The sequence below is a fragment of the Scyliorhinus canicula genome, chromosome 1, assembly GCF_902713615.1.
Source record: "Scyliorhinus canicula chromosome 1, sScyCan1.1, whole genome shotgun sequence".
NCBI lineage: Eukaryota > Metazoa > Chordata > Chondrichthyes > Carcharhiniformes > Scyliorhinidae > Scyliorhinus > Scyliorhinus canicula.
In genome coordinates, this window is record NC_052146.1 from 9,018,372 (window position 1) to 9,034,702 (window position 16,331).

Below are 16,331 nucleotides of genomic sequence, written 5' to 3' on the forward strand. Positions count from 1 at the left end.
TGCCAATTCTATCTTCCTGTCTGGTCAGACATGTATTTTGAAATGAATTCTTCTAAAGTCTGTAATAAAGCGATGCATGTAGTGTTTTATGTTGAGTTTTGCAACACAATAATGTTTTTAGACTGCTGATGGGATTTATAGACAGGGATTTATAGACAGATGATGAGGATTATTGGTTTATTCCTTCTTGGGCCCCAGTTGAATGAAAGCGGTCAACCATGTGTGAAATTTTGACAACTACAATTAGTTTAAAAAACAGCTTATCTTTTTTGATAAATTGTGAGGTGGGGGAGTACTCAAACACTGGGCTAGAAATGTGACATTTTTGCCAAAGTTATTTTCAGTTGATTTCTTGGAAGCTCAGCTTGCAATAATATTGGTGCCTCTCCTTGCAGGAGTGCAGACAGAGAAAAGGCACAACTTTCCTTTCAAATTCAGAAAGTTCTAAATTTATGCCCGCGAAGAATGTGATGATGGCATTCGATAATTATGATATTTTGGAGTTCGAGTTGTTCTGGAGTGTGGTGGGGTGCAAGTGGGAGGATGAGGAGGGAAGGGAAAAAGTCTTCTGGCCTTAGTAATAGAATAATAGTTTGGGCTGGAAGCTGAGCTAGATGTGTTGGAGTTCTGAAGTGAGTAAAATTAGATTAACACAAGGGCAGCACGGTGGCACAGTGGTTAGCACTGCTGCTTCATGGTGCCGAGGTCCCAGGTTCGATCCTGGCTCTGGGTCACTTGTGGAGTTTGCACATTCTCCCCGTGTTTGCGTGGGTGTCGCCCCCACAACCCAAAGATGCAGAGTAGGTGGATTGGCCACACTAAATTGCCCCTTAATTGGAAAAAATGAATTGGGTACTCTAAATGTATTAAACGGCCCGTGTGTGCGTGGGTTTCCTCCGGGTGCTCCGGTTTCCTCCCACAGTCCAAAGACGTGCAGGTTAGGTGGATTGGCCATGATAAAATTGCCCTTAGTGTCCAAAATTGCCCTTAGTGTTGGGTGGGGTTACTGGGTTATGGGATAGGGTGGAGGTGTTGACCTTGGGTAGGGTGCTCTTTCCAAGAGCCGGTGCAGACTCGATGGGCCGAATGGCCTCCTGCACTGTAAATTCTATGAAAACACTTTCTGAGCAAGTTAGGACTGAATCACTGTTGAACAGAAACGTGAAGACAAGAGGTGACCTGATTGAGGTTTTTAAAATTGTGAGGGGGTTTTATATGGTTGGTGGGAAAAATATAATTTCCACTTGTGGGGCAATCCAAAATGAGGGGCAATTAATATAAAATTGTCACTAATAAATCCAATGAGGCAATCAGGGAAAACCTTTTTACGCAGAGTGTGGTGAGAATATGGAACTTGCTTCAGGAGTTATTGAGGCGAGAAACAAAGATGCATTTTAGAGGAAGCTAGTTAAACTTAAAAAGTATAAAGAAATAGAAGAACATGGGTGATATATGTTAGGATAGAGATTTGTGTGAAACATAAACATGTTGGCCCTAATGACCAGTTTCTGCGTTCTAAATTCTATGTAATATATACAACCAGCACCAAATGTTTTTGCGTTTAGCTCATTTTGCATTTAGCATGGGAATGTCAGTACATGTCAGAATTACATCCCTGAACTTAAACAATGGACTGAAGTGTTTGAGGGCTCCTCGACCTAAAGTCATATTTTCATTTGTGACTCAATAGAAGTGATTCCAGAAATTAACTAGTCAAGAGACAACCCTATAAACCCGGGATCAGTGAATTAATGCCCCCCTTTGGTGCTTTTGGTGGGTGCAGATGGTGATGTACGGGTTAGGTTTGCCCTCTTGGCACCAGCCTCAGGCATGGACATTCCCTTGCATGCTGATCATCTTCAAATCTTGTTGATTTAAGCATAGCAATTTTTATTCTGGAAGTAGTTTTGTAATATAAACAGTTGACTATGTGCTGTCTTGTACTTATAAGCAATCAAGGTGTAAACTATTTCCAGAAACTGCACTCCTGAGAGCTTTAAATTGAGACATGCAGGTGGCATGTTGATGTCACCAAATACATCCACTAGCATCTCCTGTTACTGGTGATAGTCCAGCTGAAAGACACATTCTGATTCCATTCTTTGGCTGTTTTTACACTGTGCTGATACAGGAGGTGAAGGTGCTGATACAGAAGGTCAGGTAATTGAGGTGCTGATTGATTACTGTCAGCTTGTAGCTCATTACGCTAGTTGAATGAGGGTCTGAAGTACAAACTTTACTCTAAAGATGCCTGAATTTAGGTCACTGCAATAAGTAGTTTGAGGTATTTGAGCTTCTTGTTACTTAGTCATCCAAGGACTGGCAGTACTGCAAATAATGTGTCGTCCATTTTGAACTTTATTGTACAGAGAGTTCAGACTTCAAATAGTTGAGAAAGAGATTTTCCTTGTGTATAACCTGGCAACGGAACAGACTATTGCTCCATCTGCATGTAGAAAGCGAACAGTGGGGTATTGTGGCTTCTAAGCATGCTGAGGTCTGAAAGAGAGTGTCAGCCGTATTTATTATTCATAGTGTGTTGTGATCCTGTGTCCGTTCCCTTGGGGAGGTTGCTGTTTCTGCACTCCATATACAGACATGTGCCATTTTTAATGAGTGTAACCCTAGTCCTGTATGTGACTCCCTTCCAAGACAGCCAATCTGTCAAGTCTAGGTTAAGCAGATTAGCTATTGAAAACTAAGCTAAATGTTGTTTTTGTAAGAAACTGATAGAAAAGCTGATATTTTTGAAAGAGCTCGTCAGTTTATTTTCCTCTGCGATACTTAATACGAGACTAGAACCTGCTGTGGCACCATGATCAAGTCAAGCTGGTTCTTTATCAAATTCAAGTATGTGGAAAAGGTAACAAACCGTCCTCAGTTTTGCATAGTTTTCGCAATAGAGCTGGTAATGGGATTTTCTATGCTGTGGCTACCTTTTGAGGTTACTTCTGAAAAGTTATAACTGGAATGGTGACACGAGTTAACCAGTGCTATCTATTCGAGAGTGATCTGTCAGCTTCAGCCTTTCAAAAAAACGTGCATATCACAAGGCTTTGTGTGTTAAGAATGAATAACAAGCAAGACTGTACTGTATAAGGGAAAGGGGGTTAATTTATTCCAAAGTATAGCGATAAGATTTAAATAAGCCATTGTAGAACTTGCTTCCAATAGTGCCCGTGTAACAACAGGTGGAAATTAATCTATTTCATAGGTGTAAACTTCCTTCAAACAGCTACATCTCCAACTTGGTTTGGTCTTGATCATTTGGTGAAGAATGCAGTGTTTTTAATATATTGAGCAAACTAGTTAATGTTCTCAAAACGCTGCTGTGTTGAACTATAATGCAACAACTTGAAGCTTTTGATATTTCTTGATAAATTACAGGCTGTGGGTCAACTTTCAAATCCTGACAGTGCAGGAATGTGTACCTGTTTATTTTAGAGTTAAAGATTAATTTTGAGTTGTTGAATAAAAAAAAGCACTGTTGAATATGTAAAATAAATAATAAAATTAGCAAAATGCTAGTCAAGTGATGGGTTTTAATGGAACATGAAATGAAATGAAAATCGCTTATTGTCACGAGTAGGCTTCAATGAAGTTACTGTGAAAAGCCCCTAGTGCGGCGCCTGTCCAGGGAGGCTGGTACGGGAATCGAACCGTGCTGCTGGCCTGCTTGGTCTGCTTGAAAAGCCAACGATTTAGCCCAGTGAGCTAAACCAGCCCTAAACATCTGCATAACTATAAAGGATTAGTGATTGAATTAAATAAAACATTTTCAACCATTGTTTTTTTTGGATCCCTGCTTATATTGCTTACTGCTTTTAAAATGGTTTCCCAGAGGGCAGCACGGTGGTGCAGTGGATAGCACTGCTGCCTCACGGCGCTGAGTTCCCAGGTTCGATCCCAGCTCTGGGTCACTGTCCATGAGGAGTTTTCACATTCTCCCCGTGTCTGCGTGGATTTCGCCCCCACAACCCAAAGATGTGCAGGGTAGGTGGGTTGGCCACGCTAAATTGCCCCTTAATTGGAAAAAAAATAATTGGGTACTCTAAATTTATTTTTTTAAAATGGTTTCCCAAATGGTGACTTCCATCATGCATGCCAGTTACGTTGGAGTTAAGTGCCTTCAATGTTGAGCCTTTGAGGATAATAGTAGCACTTTGTACCAAAATAAAGGGTTATGGTGTTTTAAAGTTTTAAAAAATTGTATCAATTCAGCTTCTGAAAATATAGGGTCTCAGCAAAACTGCTTTCAGTTATTTTATCACATTCACAATTGTGATAATTGGAGGTGAAGCCAGTGTTATGATCGAGGCAGACCATAACCTTTGAAAATAAATTCAAACTTCTAATTATTAAGTGATAGAATTATGCCACAAGGTTTTAAGTTTGAAACAAAAATCTTTTCCTATACAAGAGTTAAGCAAAGCTAACACTATATTTCACAAATATTTATTCTTTAAGCCCCAAAATCTCAACTGGGCACTCCCCGCTCTATTTCCACTCCAGAGATCCCTTATACTTTACAGGATAACCCAGGGGTTATTGGGTTTTGGGGAAAGGATGGAAGTGAGGGCTTAAGTGGATTGGTGCAGACTCAATGGGCTAAATGGCTTCCTTCTGCACTGCATGTATGTTCTAAACGATCATGAGAATTCCTTCATTTCTCCCGGGAGCAAACCAAGGTGTATAAAGCTTCCAACGATTCGCTTTGATTCTCCTCCGTGTTCATGCTATTCTCCGAGTTAATATATCACAGAAAATCATAGAGAATCGTAGCAAAGTTACAGTGCAGAAGGAGGCTATTTGGCTCATCTTGCTCATGCCAGCCCGAGGACACTCAGGTGCCCTTTCTAATCTCATGTTCCTGCACCTGGTCCATAGCCCTGTAGCTTGTAACATTTAAGGTACTTTTTAAAAAAGTTTAGGGTCTCTGACTCTAGAACCCTACTCGGGCAGGGAATTCCAGACACCCATTACCCTCTGCGAAAAAATGTTCTTCCTCATGCCCCCTCTACACCTTCTGCCACTTATCTTGAATCTATGTCCCCTGCTTCTAGAATTATCCATCAAGAGAAACAATGTTATCCTGTCCGCCTTATCTCTTCCCTTCATAATTTTGTACACCTCAACTAAGTCAGTCCTCAGCCTCCATTGTTCCAAGGAAAATAACCCCAACCTATCTAATCTCTCCTCATTGCCACATCTAGGGGCTGGTTTAGCACACTGGGCTAAATCACTGGCTTTTAAAGCAGACCAAGGCAGGCCAGCAGCACGGTTCGATTCCCGTACCGGCCTCGAACAGGCGCCGGAATGTGGTGACTAGGGGCTTTTCACAGTAACTTCATTGAAGCCTACACGTGACAATAAGCGATTTTCATTTCATTTCATTTTTCACATCTCCTCATCCAGCTCTGGCAAGATTTTTGTAAACCTCCTCTGCACTCTCTCCAGACCAATAACGTCCTTCCTGTAATGCGGTGACCATAACTGCACATAATACTCCAGCTATGGCCTCACCAGTGTCTTATACAATTCCAACATTATATTTTTTCTTCTATATTCTATACCTCTGCCATAAGACATGGGAGCAGAATTAGGCCAGTCGGCCCATCGAGTCTGCTCCACCATTCAATCATGGCTGACATTTTCTCATCCCCATTCTCCTGCCAATGAAGGAGAACATTCCATATGCTTTCTTAACAACCTTATCTACTTGAAATGTTGTCTTTAGAGACCTATATACTTGTATGCCAAGATCTCTCACTTCATCTAACGCTCTATGTCTATCTCCATTTATTATGCACTCCCTATAACTGTTTGACCTCCCTAAATGTATGCCCTCGCGCGTCTGTCTGTTAAATTCCATCTGCCACTTTATCGCCCATTCCACCAATCCACCTATAACATTCTGGAGATTGTAGCTATCCTCTACACTGTCCACCACTCGGTCAATTGTTGTCATCTACAAATGTCCCAATTGTGCCCTCCTCCTATGTTCACGTCCAAATAATTAATATACAAGACAAACAGTCAGGATCCCAAAACCAAGCCCTGTGGAACACCACTTGAAACAACTTTCCAATTGCAAGGGCAGCCATTGTCCTTCCATTAGCATTTGGTTAGGCTACAGTCCATGTCCAAATGGAACAAGATTCGGACAATATCCAGGCTTGGACCAGTGGCAAGAATTATTTGTGCCACACAAGTGCCAGGCAAGTTCCATCTCCAACAAGAGAAAATCTTAACTATCGCCCCATGATATTCATAGAATGATCATAGAATGCCTACAGTGCAGAAGAAGACCACTCGGCCCATCAAATTTGTACCAACCCTTCGGAAGACCACCCTACCTAGGACCAATCCCCCACCCTATTCCTGAAACCCCACTCAAAGGTGCAATTTACCATGGCCAACCCACCTAACCTGCACATCTTTGGACTGTGGGAGGAAACTGGAGCACCCGAAGGAAACCCACGCAGACCCGGGGAGAAAGTGCAAACTCCAAACAGTTACCAGAGGTCAGAATCAAACCCAGGTCCCTAGTGCTGTGAGGCAGTGGTGCTACCCACTCTGCCACCTTACCGCCCAATGGCTCTACCTTCACTGAATCCCCCACTATCGACATACCGGGGGGGTTACCATTGACCAGCAACTGAACTGACCTAGCTGTCGCATTTGTTCCGACGATGCCACTTTCCAAAATGGTGCTTCGAAAATGTGTTCCTCCTTCCTCAACCGTGATTACCCACCTACAGTGTGGACAGGGCCCTCAACAGTGTGCGGTCCATCACCCGCACCACTACCCTCGCCCCCCCCAGTCCCTCCCAGAACAAGGATAGAGTCTCCCTCGTTCTCACATTTCATCCCACCAGCCTCCATATGCAAAGCATAATCCTCCGCCATTTTCGCCAACTCCAGCGTGATGCCACCACCAAACACATCTTCCCTTCACTCCCTCTGTCAGCATTCCGCAGAGACTGTTCCCTCCGAGACAATCTAGTCCACTCCTCCACCAAACTGGGGCAGCAGGGTAGCATGGTGGTTAGCATAAATGCTTCACAGCTCCAGGGTCCCAGGTTCGATTCCCGGCTGGGTCACTGTCTGTGTGGAGTCTGCACGTCCTCCCCCTGTGTGCGTGGGTTTCCTCCGGGTGCTCCGGTTTCCTCCCACAGTCCAAAGATGTGCGGGTTAGGTGGATTGGCCATGCTAAATTGCCCATAGTGTCCTAATAAAAAGTAAGGTTAAGGGGGGGGGTTGTTGGGTTACGGGTATAGGGTGGATACGTGGGTTTGAGTAGGGTGATCATGGCTCGGCACAACATTGAGGGCCGGAGGGCCTGTTCTGTGCTGTACTGTTCTATGTTCTATGTTCTATGTTCATACCGAGTACCTCTCCCATCACCCATGGCACCTTTCCATGCAATCGCAGAAGGTGTAACACCTGCTCCTTTACCTCTTCCATGCTTAACATTCCAGGCCCAAAACACTCATTCCAGGTTAAGCTGCACCTCTTTCAATCTGGTCTATTGCATTCGCTGCTCCCAATGTGGTCTCCTCTATATCAGAGTGTGTATTCAGGATCCTGACCTTCCTGTTGCTTGCCATTTTAACAAAAGACCCTGCTCTCATGCCCACATGTCTGTTCTTGGCCTGCTGCAATGTTCCAGTGAAGCGCAACGCAAACTGGAGGAACAACATCTCATCTTCCGGTTAGGCACACTACAGCCTTTCAGCCTGAACATCGAATTCAACAACTTCAGATGATCAGCCCCACCTCGACCCATTTGTTTTCATTTCATTTTAACTGTCTTTTACCATTTCTTTCTTTCTTAATATACATTTAATTTTACACCCCCCCCCCCAATCTTATCCACCTTTCCTGCACCTTTCTCCTGTTTGCTTCCCCCTTCCCCTCCCCCCCCCCCCCCCCCCCCCACACCTACAGTTCATCCTCTGATGTTAGTTTCCCTGCTGTTTGACCTTTCACATCTTTTGTCCTCTCTGGGGACTGCCATTAACATTCTTTCTCCTTGGTATCTGTGGCCATTAGCACCCAGTTTCCCTTGGTTTCTGTGGCTATGACTCATCTTTCATTCTCACTCCACAGTATAAATATTTTCCACTCTCTCTGTTAGCTTTGACAAAGAGTCATCGGACTCTAAACGTTAGCTCATTTCTCTCCCTACAGATGCTGCCAGACTTGCTGAGATTTTCCAGCATTTTCCCTTTCGTTAGCCATATAAATACTGTGGCTAAAAGGTGAGGAATCCTGCGCCGACTAACTCACTTCCTGACTGCCCAAAGCTTGTCCACCATCTACAAGGCACAAGTCAGGATTCTGATGGAATACTCTCCACTTGCCTCAATGATTGCCGTTCCAACAGCACTCCAGAAGCTTGCCACCATCCAGGACAAAGCAACCTGCTTGATTGCTTCCCCTTCCTCAAAGATTTATTCCCTCCAGCACTGATGCACAGTGGCAGCAATGTATACCATCTACAGGATGCACAGAAAAAACGCACCAAGGCTTATGAGACAGCACCTTCCAAACCCATGGCCACTACCATCTAGAGGGACACGGGCAGCAAACACATGGGAATACCATCACCTGTAAGTTCCCCTCCAAGCCACAAGTCGCTGTGTCAAAATTAGAACTCCCTCCCTAACAGCACTGTGGATGTACCTACACCTCGACCTGCAGCAGTTAACTTCCCATGAATAAAACCACTCTTAACCACCTCACTATTAATGGACACCCTTGCTCAAGCATGGGCCTCACTGCGCTCTTGGTCAGTGACTCCAAAATCAGAAACCAACTTTGCTTCTAGTCCACAATCCTGGCATATTTCTCGCCCCGTTTCTCAAAGCTGCTCTCAGGCTCCAACTGCAACTGCTGGCAGCTTTCTCTGCCGTTTCCAAGCTACTCCAGCTTCAGGCATTAACCTGTTTTCTCTGAAAAATATCACCGGTAAATCCAAAATAAAAAGGATACTTTCCTACAATCTATCCCCATGGCAATGTAGTACACCTGAGATGGCCCAGATAGGGATTTCTATTTAATAGGTGAATATCCATTTACCGAATTAGGCAGCAGAAAGCATTCTGATGATCTACAGGTGTTTTGTGATGCTCGTATTTTGTGTAATATTTCATCAATTATGGCATGGTTTCTTTGCATGAGTAAAGTTCTCACATGCTCCCAAACTCCTCCTTCGCAAATTTACCTCCGTTCTATGTTCTATGTATTAACTATTAAGAATGTTGTTGGTGTTACAAGACCTCTGCGACCCAGTTTTCCGTAACTTTATCCACTATTGTCTGTCCTTGTTTGTTACAGTAGATATGTTGAACCCAAATCCAAAATTGCCTTCAGTACTATTTAACCATCCACCAGCACTGGAGGGATCGACTAGTCGCTCTATTTTTGCCACTCACTGAAATGTGCTACATGCCAGCAAAATCTTGTTTCTCAAAACTGAAGCATCAGAAAAAGTTAGAACTTTAAGACATCGTATAAAACAGTCTGGGAAGTTTTCTTTTCTGATTACCTGGTTTATAAGAGAGAAGGACGCAGGGAATGAAAAGTCTGGAAAAGGTTATTGGATGTGATGGGAAAACTCGTATAACATGGGATTCAGACTATAGGAGCACGTTCTTCACAAGCAATAGGGATGAGTAGAAATTTCAAGCTCTGCGAACATAGGTAAAGGTGATGATAATGAGGTGTGCCATACTTTGAATACACGAATGCTACAATTTGGAGCCAGAGGGGCAGGATTTGCAAGCTTGAGATACATAGCAGTGCACATACTGTGATCATGAAGAAAAAGTAATCTCATTCAAAGATTGGCTGCCGAAAGTAGGTTTCTGGGTGGTGTACTGGCCAGAAGGAGCAGACAACTGGGGGAGGCCATTATAATAGGATGAGCAGCGAGTTTTTAGGCAAATGTAAAAATTGAATAAATGTCCAAGATGAGGAACGAGAGGTGAGGGTCATGGATTGGCAGCAGGGAGTACAAGAGTGGTAAGAAAACTTAGCTTGAGTATCAATTCAGGTGACATTTTTGGAAGGAGGCAGAAAAGATCATGTACAGTGAAAAGGATGGATCTCTAGACGACAGATGCCCTAATAGAAATAGTCCAGAGAGATCTCAACGAGAGAAGAGAGACAAGAGCCCGATGAGGTGACAGGGTAATACAGAAAATGGAGAGCCTTCTTGGACAGAGGAGAAAAGCAGAAGTCCCCGTAATCAAAAGTTGTTTGCAGCTAGTAACAAATGAGATAGGGCGATAAAAGAGGTTAAACTAAAACGTTATAATACTGAAAAGAATTTGGAATATATTCAAAGGTTGAGATAAGGTAAAAAATAACAAATAAATTCTCCGATCCTTTTTCCACACTTTCAGGTTCAGATGTTTGGATTTATTGTCACATGCACCAAGATACAGTGAAAAGTATTGTTCTGCGTACAGTCAGACAGATCAATCCATACAGGAAAAACATAGGACATATAATAAACACACAATGTAAAATCACAGACACCGACATCGGGTGAAGCATACGGACTTAGTGCTGGTCAGTAGAGAAGATGTGTGAAAAGATCAGTTCAGTCCATAAGATGGTCATTCAGGAGTCTGGTAACAGCGGGGAAGAAACTGTTTTTGAATCTGTTAGTGCGTGTTGTCAGACTTTTGTATCTCCTGCCCGATGGAAGAGGTTGGAAGAGAAAGTTACCCGGATGGGAGGGTCTTTGATTGTGCTGCCCGCTTTCCCAAGGAGGTGTAGACAGCGTCAGTGGATGGGAGGCTAACACTTTGTTTATTCCTTGGCTAATGGGACACTTAGGTGATGTCTTCTGATATTTAATATAAAAATCATATTGAGATGTGACTAGTTCTACAAGGGATTCATATTCTTTATCCGCAACTCCAGTATCCTTTGGCAGTAGCTTTCTTTCCAGATGATCCACTTCTTGATTAAGTAGACTCTTGTCGCCAGAGGGCAACAATACCTCTTGACGGGGAAACTCCTGGTTTCCTCAATGGAATACAATAATGTCTGGTTCCAGTGAGTTAGACGTTCACCACTTTACTAAAGACAAATACTTTGTCGTTCTCCATGAACAAACTCGTCTTTGCATTTTTCATCGAGGACTTAGTCCAAACAGTATGTCACTCTGAACCACATCAGTGCTAATGAAATGACACATTCCCACAATTTCACATGGGAGGGCCACTCTCATTGAACACATTAATGTATTATTATCCCCAAATCAAAAGCAGGTAATGCTTTTGTATTCCTTGATTCTCTTTATTTGCTTTGTCAAGGATTTCAAATAACAGTTCAACCAATTGACCAAGCACACTGTTGAGATACAGCCACTATCTAGCATAGCACAATCAAATTAATAAGCAGCCAAGATACTCTCAAACTGAAGTTTTCTGTCACTAATGCAATACTTTCTTGTCATTCATCCATGTCATGATCATTATCAGAACCGTCTGTTTCATGAGTTACTTCAAATGCTTGATGCGAGGCTTTTGGACAATTCCTTACAAAGTGATATTTAGAGTCACACCAGAAATAGTTGTTATTCTTGGTGTATTTCTGGGATTTATTTGCTGTTGCCTATCACCCAATTTTGCTTTTTGCCTTGATCCATAAATTTAATAAAAGAACCTCGGGATGTCTTTGAGCAATTCCTTTTTTGTACAAATGCCTGCGTCTAGGCCCAAATTGAAATGAAATGAAAATCGCTTATTGTCACGAGTAGGCTTCAATGAAGTTACTGTGAAAAACCCCTAGTTGCCACATTCCAGCGCCTGTCTGGGGAGGCTGGTATGGGAATCGAACCGTGCTGCTGGCCTGCTTGGTCTGCTTTAAAAGTCAGCGATTTAGCCCAGTGAGCTAAACCAAAAATTGATTTTGAGAGTCAGTAGTCATGGAGTTCTCCATTATATACCACTGCAGAATTCCAACATCTCTCACAAAGGTGTCTGGAAGCGATTGTTTCCCCTAGAATATGTTTTAGAACTGCACTCATTTGTTCAAAAAGCGAGTGCTCATCACAAATTGGAACAGCTTTCAAAACCAAAAGTCTACCCATGTGAGACTTGTGCAAAATCTAATCATTTGGATTGGCTTGGTTTATTGTCACGTGTACTGAGGTACAGTGAAAAGTATTTTTCTGTGAACAGCTCAACAGATCATTAAGTACATGAAAATAAAAAGAAAATAAATAATAGGGCAACACAAGGTACACAGTGTAACTACATAAACTTGAATGCAAGTACACACACTGGACAGTCTTTTATATATAAGATTATCTAAAACGTTTCTAATATTGAGCACAGCTCGTAGGCTTCGAACAAGTCTTTTTTTTGTGAATTCTGTCCATAAATCAGCAATTCCTCTTCGGTCTCTAAGTTCTGAAAATACCTCATTTCTAATCTTACGGGCAGCACGGTGGCCTAGTGGTTAGCACAACCGCCTCACGGCGCTGAGGTCCCAGGTTCGAATCCCGGCCCTGGGTCACTGTCTGTGTGGAGTTTGCACGTTCTCCCCGTGTCTGCGTGGGTTTCGCCCCCACAACCCAAAAATGTGCAGAGTAGGTGGATTGGCCACACTAAATTGCCCCTTAATTGGAAAAAATAATTGGGTAATCTAAATTTAAAAAAAAAAAAAAAAAATTTCTAATCTTACTACTTTCTGGTAAAGACGAGGCCAAAACCATAACTTGCTTCCTCTTGACTAGAGAAGTGAACCGAGTCCACATCTCCAGCTCATTCTTCCATTGTTGGTATTGGTCCAATTACAAAAAGACTGGCAGGTAACCATAGTTTGTGTCCTCCAACCTGACTCAACCATTTCACCTTAAAAGCTGCCGGGAGCTTTACTTTTGTCAAAATCAGGGAGCACTTTCTGTTTTCTCCATCTGAAGAGATTGAGTTAATCTTCTGCTCCCATGGTTTATCGATGAATATCAATTCACAGAATTAGGCAGCAGAAGACATTCTGATGATTGACAATTGTTTTATTGTGATACTATACTCCCATACCACTTACCAATTTTTACAGATGCACAATAGAAAACATCCTATCAGGCTGCATCACAGCCTGGCATGACAAATGCTCGGCCCAAGACCGTAAGGAAGTACAGCGAGTCATGAATACAGCCCAGTCCATCACATGAAACCGCCTCCCATCCATTGACTCTGTCTATACCTCCCGTTGCCTTGGGAAAGTGGGCAGCATAATCAAAGACCCCTCCCACCCGGGTTATTCTCTCTTCCAACTTCTTGCATCAGGCAGGAGATACAAAAGCTTGAGAGCACTAACAGGTTCAAAAACAGCTTCTTCCTCGCTGTTATCAGACTCCTGAATGACCCTCTTATAATAATAATCTTTATTATTGTCACAAGTAGGCTTACATTAACACTGCAATGAAGTTACTGTGAAAATTCCCTAATCGCCACACTCCGACGCCTGTTCGGGTACACAGAGGGAGAATTCAGAATGTCCAATTCACCTAACAGCACGTCTTTTGGGACTCGTGGGAGGAAACCGGAGCACCCGGAGGAAACCCACGCAGACACTGGGAGAACGTGCAAACTTCGCACAGATAGTGATCCAGCGGGGAATCAAACCTGGGACCCTGGTGCTGTGAAGCAACAGTGCTAACCACTGTGCCGCCCCCACAAGCTGAACTGATCTCTTCACATATCTTCTCCATTGAGTAGTAGTGCACTTCGTATGCTCACCCGTTGCTTATGCCAATGTATTTACATTGTGTATTTATGTTTGTCCTATGTCTTTTATTTTAAATAATGGAACGACCTGTCTGGACTGTACGGAGAACAATACTTTTCACTGTACCTCGGTACACATGACAAAACTAATCAAAAATTAAATCAAAAATCCAACACTGTTTCTTCATCTCCCTACTGGATCCTCCTCCTGTCCAGAAACATCCCGAACTGCGGAAAAACCAACTCTCAAGTACAAGCTTCAATGAACATCCCGTCGCAATTTACACTGAATTAACTTCATTTTCCAAAACATTCCTTTGATTCTGGGACCAACATGAATAATTTAAACCTCATACGAAGACAACTGTAGACATTTGTCTCCAAGAAACATCCATTATTTAATGTTTTCTCTCTTCCAACTAAATATTCCAACTTTATTAAATAAACAGAGGCCATCCTTTGAATTGCAGTTGCTTTAAGTCTGTTTGGCAGCCTCCCATCAGGGGTTTCCATTTATTTGAATTTATTATGAAAAATTCAATCCTCAAACTAAACGTTATATTCCTAGAACAACGGGCAGCATGGTGGCGTAGCGGATAGCGTTGCTTTTTTCTTTCTTTTCTTTTCGCGTCTGCACCGGCCCTTGGAAGGAGCACCCGACCTAAGCCCATACCTTCACCCTATCCCTCCACCATATCCCTACACCTCCACCCTATCCCCGAAACACCACCTAACCTTTTTGGACACTAAGGGCAATTTAGCAAAGCCAATCCACCTAACCTGCACATCTTCGGACTGTGGGAGGAAACCGGAGCACCTGGAGGAAACCCACGCACACACGGGGAGAACATGCAGAGTCCGCACAGACAGTGACCCAAGCCAGGAATCGAACTTGTGACCCTCGAGGTGTCAACCAACTATGCTAACCACTGTGCTACCGTGCTGCCCATTAATATAATTAATTGGCTCAGGTAAATTTTGTAATTAAGTGTCCATTGCTTTCCAGAGTCCTAATTCAGTTTGCTATGTCACTTTTTAGTTGTCAGTCTTGATTTACAATGATGTGGCGATGTTGGTGTTGGACTGGGGTAAGCACAGTAAGAAGTCTAGCAACACCAGGTGAAAGTCCAACAGGGTTGTTTCGAATCACTAGCTTTTTGAGCACTGCTCCTTCCTCGGGTGATTCGGAGCACAGCTCTTTCCTCACTTGATTTAATATGAGTACTCTGAGTCAGAATGCTGAGAGTTCAAGTCACACTCCTGAGATTTGAGCAAATAATCTCTGCTGGACACAACAGTGCAATACTAATGGAATACTACACTGAGGTGACAGCTTTCTTTTGAGATGTTAAATTGAGGCATTGTCTGCATGAAAGATCCTATGACACACCGACAGGAGAGTTCTTCCAAATTCCGTGTCAGCATTTATCCAACAACCACTATTACTAAAGAGATGGATTATCTAGTAATTTAACTCATTGCTATTTCTAGAACTTTGGCATGTGCAAATGAACTGCCATTTTTCCTACATTTCCTACAGTGACCCCATTTCAGAAGTGCTTAATTGGCTGATGTGTTTTGAATGATCATGAAAGGGCAGCACGGTAGCACAAGTGGAGAGGGCAGCACGGTAGCACAAGTGGAGAGGGCAGCACGGTAACAAATGGATAGGGCAGCACGGTAACGCAAGTGGATAGGGCAGCACGGTAACGCAAGTGAATAGGGCAGCACGGTAACACAAGTGGAATGGGCAGCACGGTAACACAAGTGGAATGGGCAGCACGGTACCACAAGTGGAATGGGCAGCACGGTAACACAAGTGGAGAGGGCAGCACGGTAACACAAGTGGAGAGGGCAGCACGGTAACGCAAGTGAATAGGGCAGCACGGTAGCACAAGTGGAGAGGGCAGAACGGTAACAGAGGTGAATAGGGCAGCACGGTAACACAAGTGGATAGGGCAGCACGGTAACACAAGTGGATAGGGCAGCACGGTAACACAAGTGGATAGGGCAGCACGATAAAGCAAGTGGATAGGGCAGCACGTTAACACAAGTGGATAGGGCAGCACGGTAACACAAGTGGAGAGGGCAGAACGGTAACAGAGGTGAATAGAGCAGCACGGTAACACAAGTGGATAGGGCAGCAAGTGGATAGGGCAGCGCGGTAACACAAGTGAATAGGGCAGCACGGTAGCACAAGTGGAGAGGGCAGCACGGTAACACAAGTGGATAGGGCAGCACGGTAACACAAGTGGATAGGGCAGCACGGTAGCACAAGTGTATAGGGCAGCATGGTAGCACAAGTGGATACCATTGTGGCTTCACAGCGCCACGGTCCCAGGTTCGATTCCCCTCTGGGTCACTGTCTGTGCAAAGTCTGCACGTTCTCCCTGTGTCTGCGTGGGTTTCCTCTGGGTGCTCCGGTTTCCTCCCACAGTCCAAAGACGTGCAGGTTAGGTGGATTGGCCATGCTAAATTGCCCTTAGTGTCCAAAAAGATTAGGGGAGGTTATTGGGTTACGGGGATAGGGTGGAAGTGAGGGCTTACGTGGATCGGTGCAGACTCGATGGCCTCCTT

The 16,331-nt window shown here is 43.6% G+C and overlaps 1 protein-coding gene across 13 annotated transcripts in view; it reads left to right on the forward strand.

Annotated features, from left to right (window-relative positions):
* The window catches only part of fbrsl1 (fibrosin-like 1), a 1,082,194-nt gene that overhangs the window by 385,795 nt on the left and 680,068 nt on the right, over positions 1–16,331 (forward strand). The gene's annotated exons all lie outside the window — the stretch shown is intronic.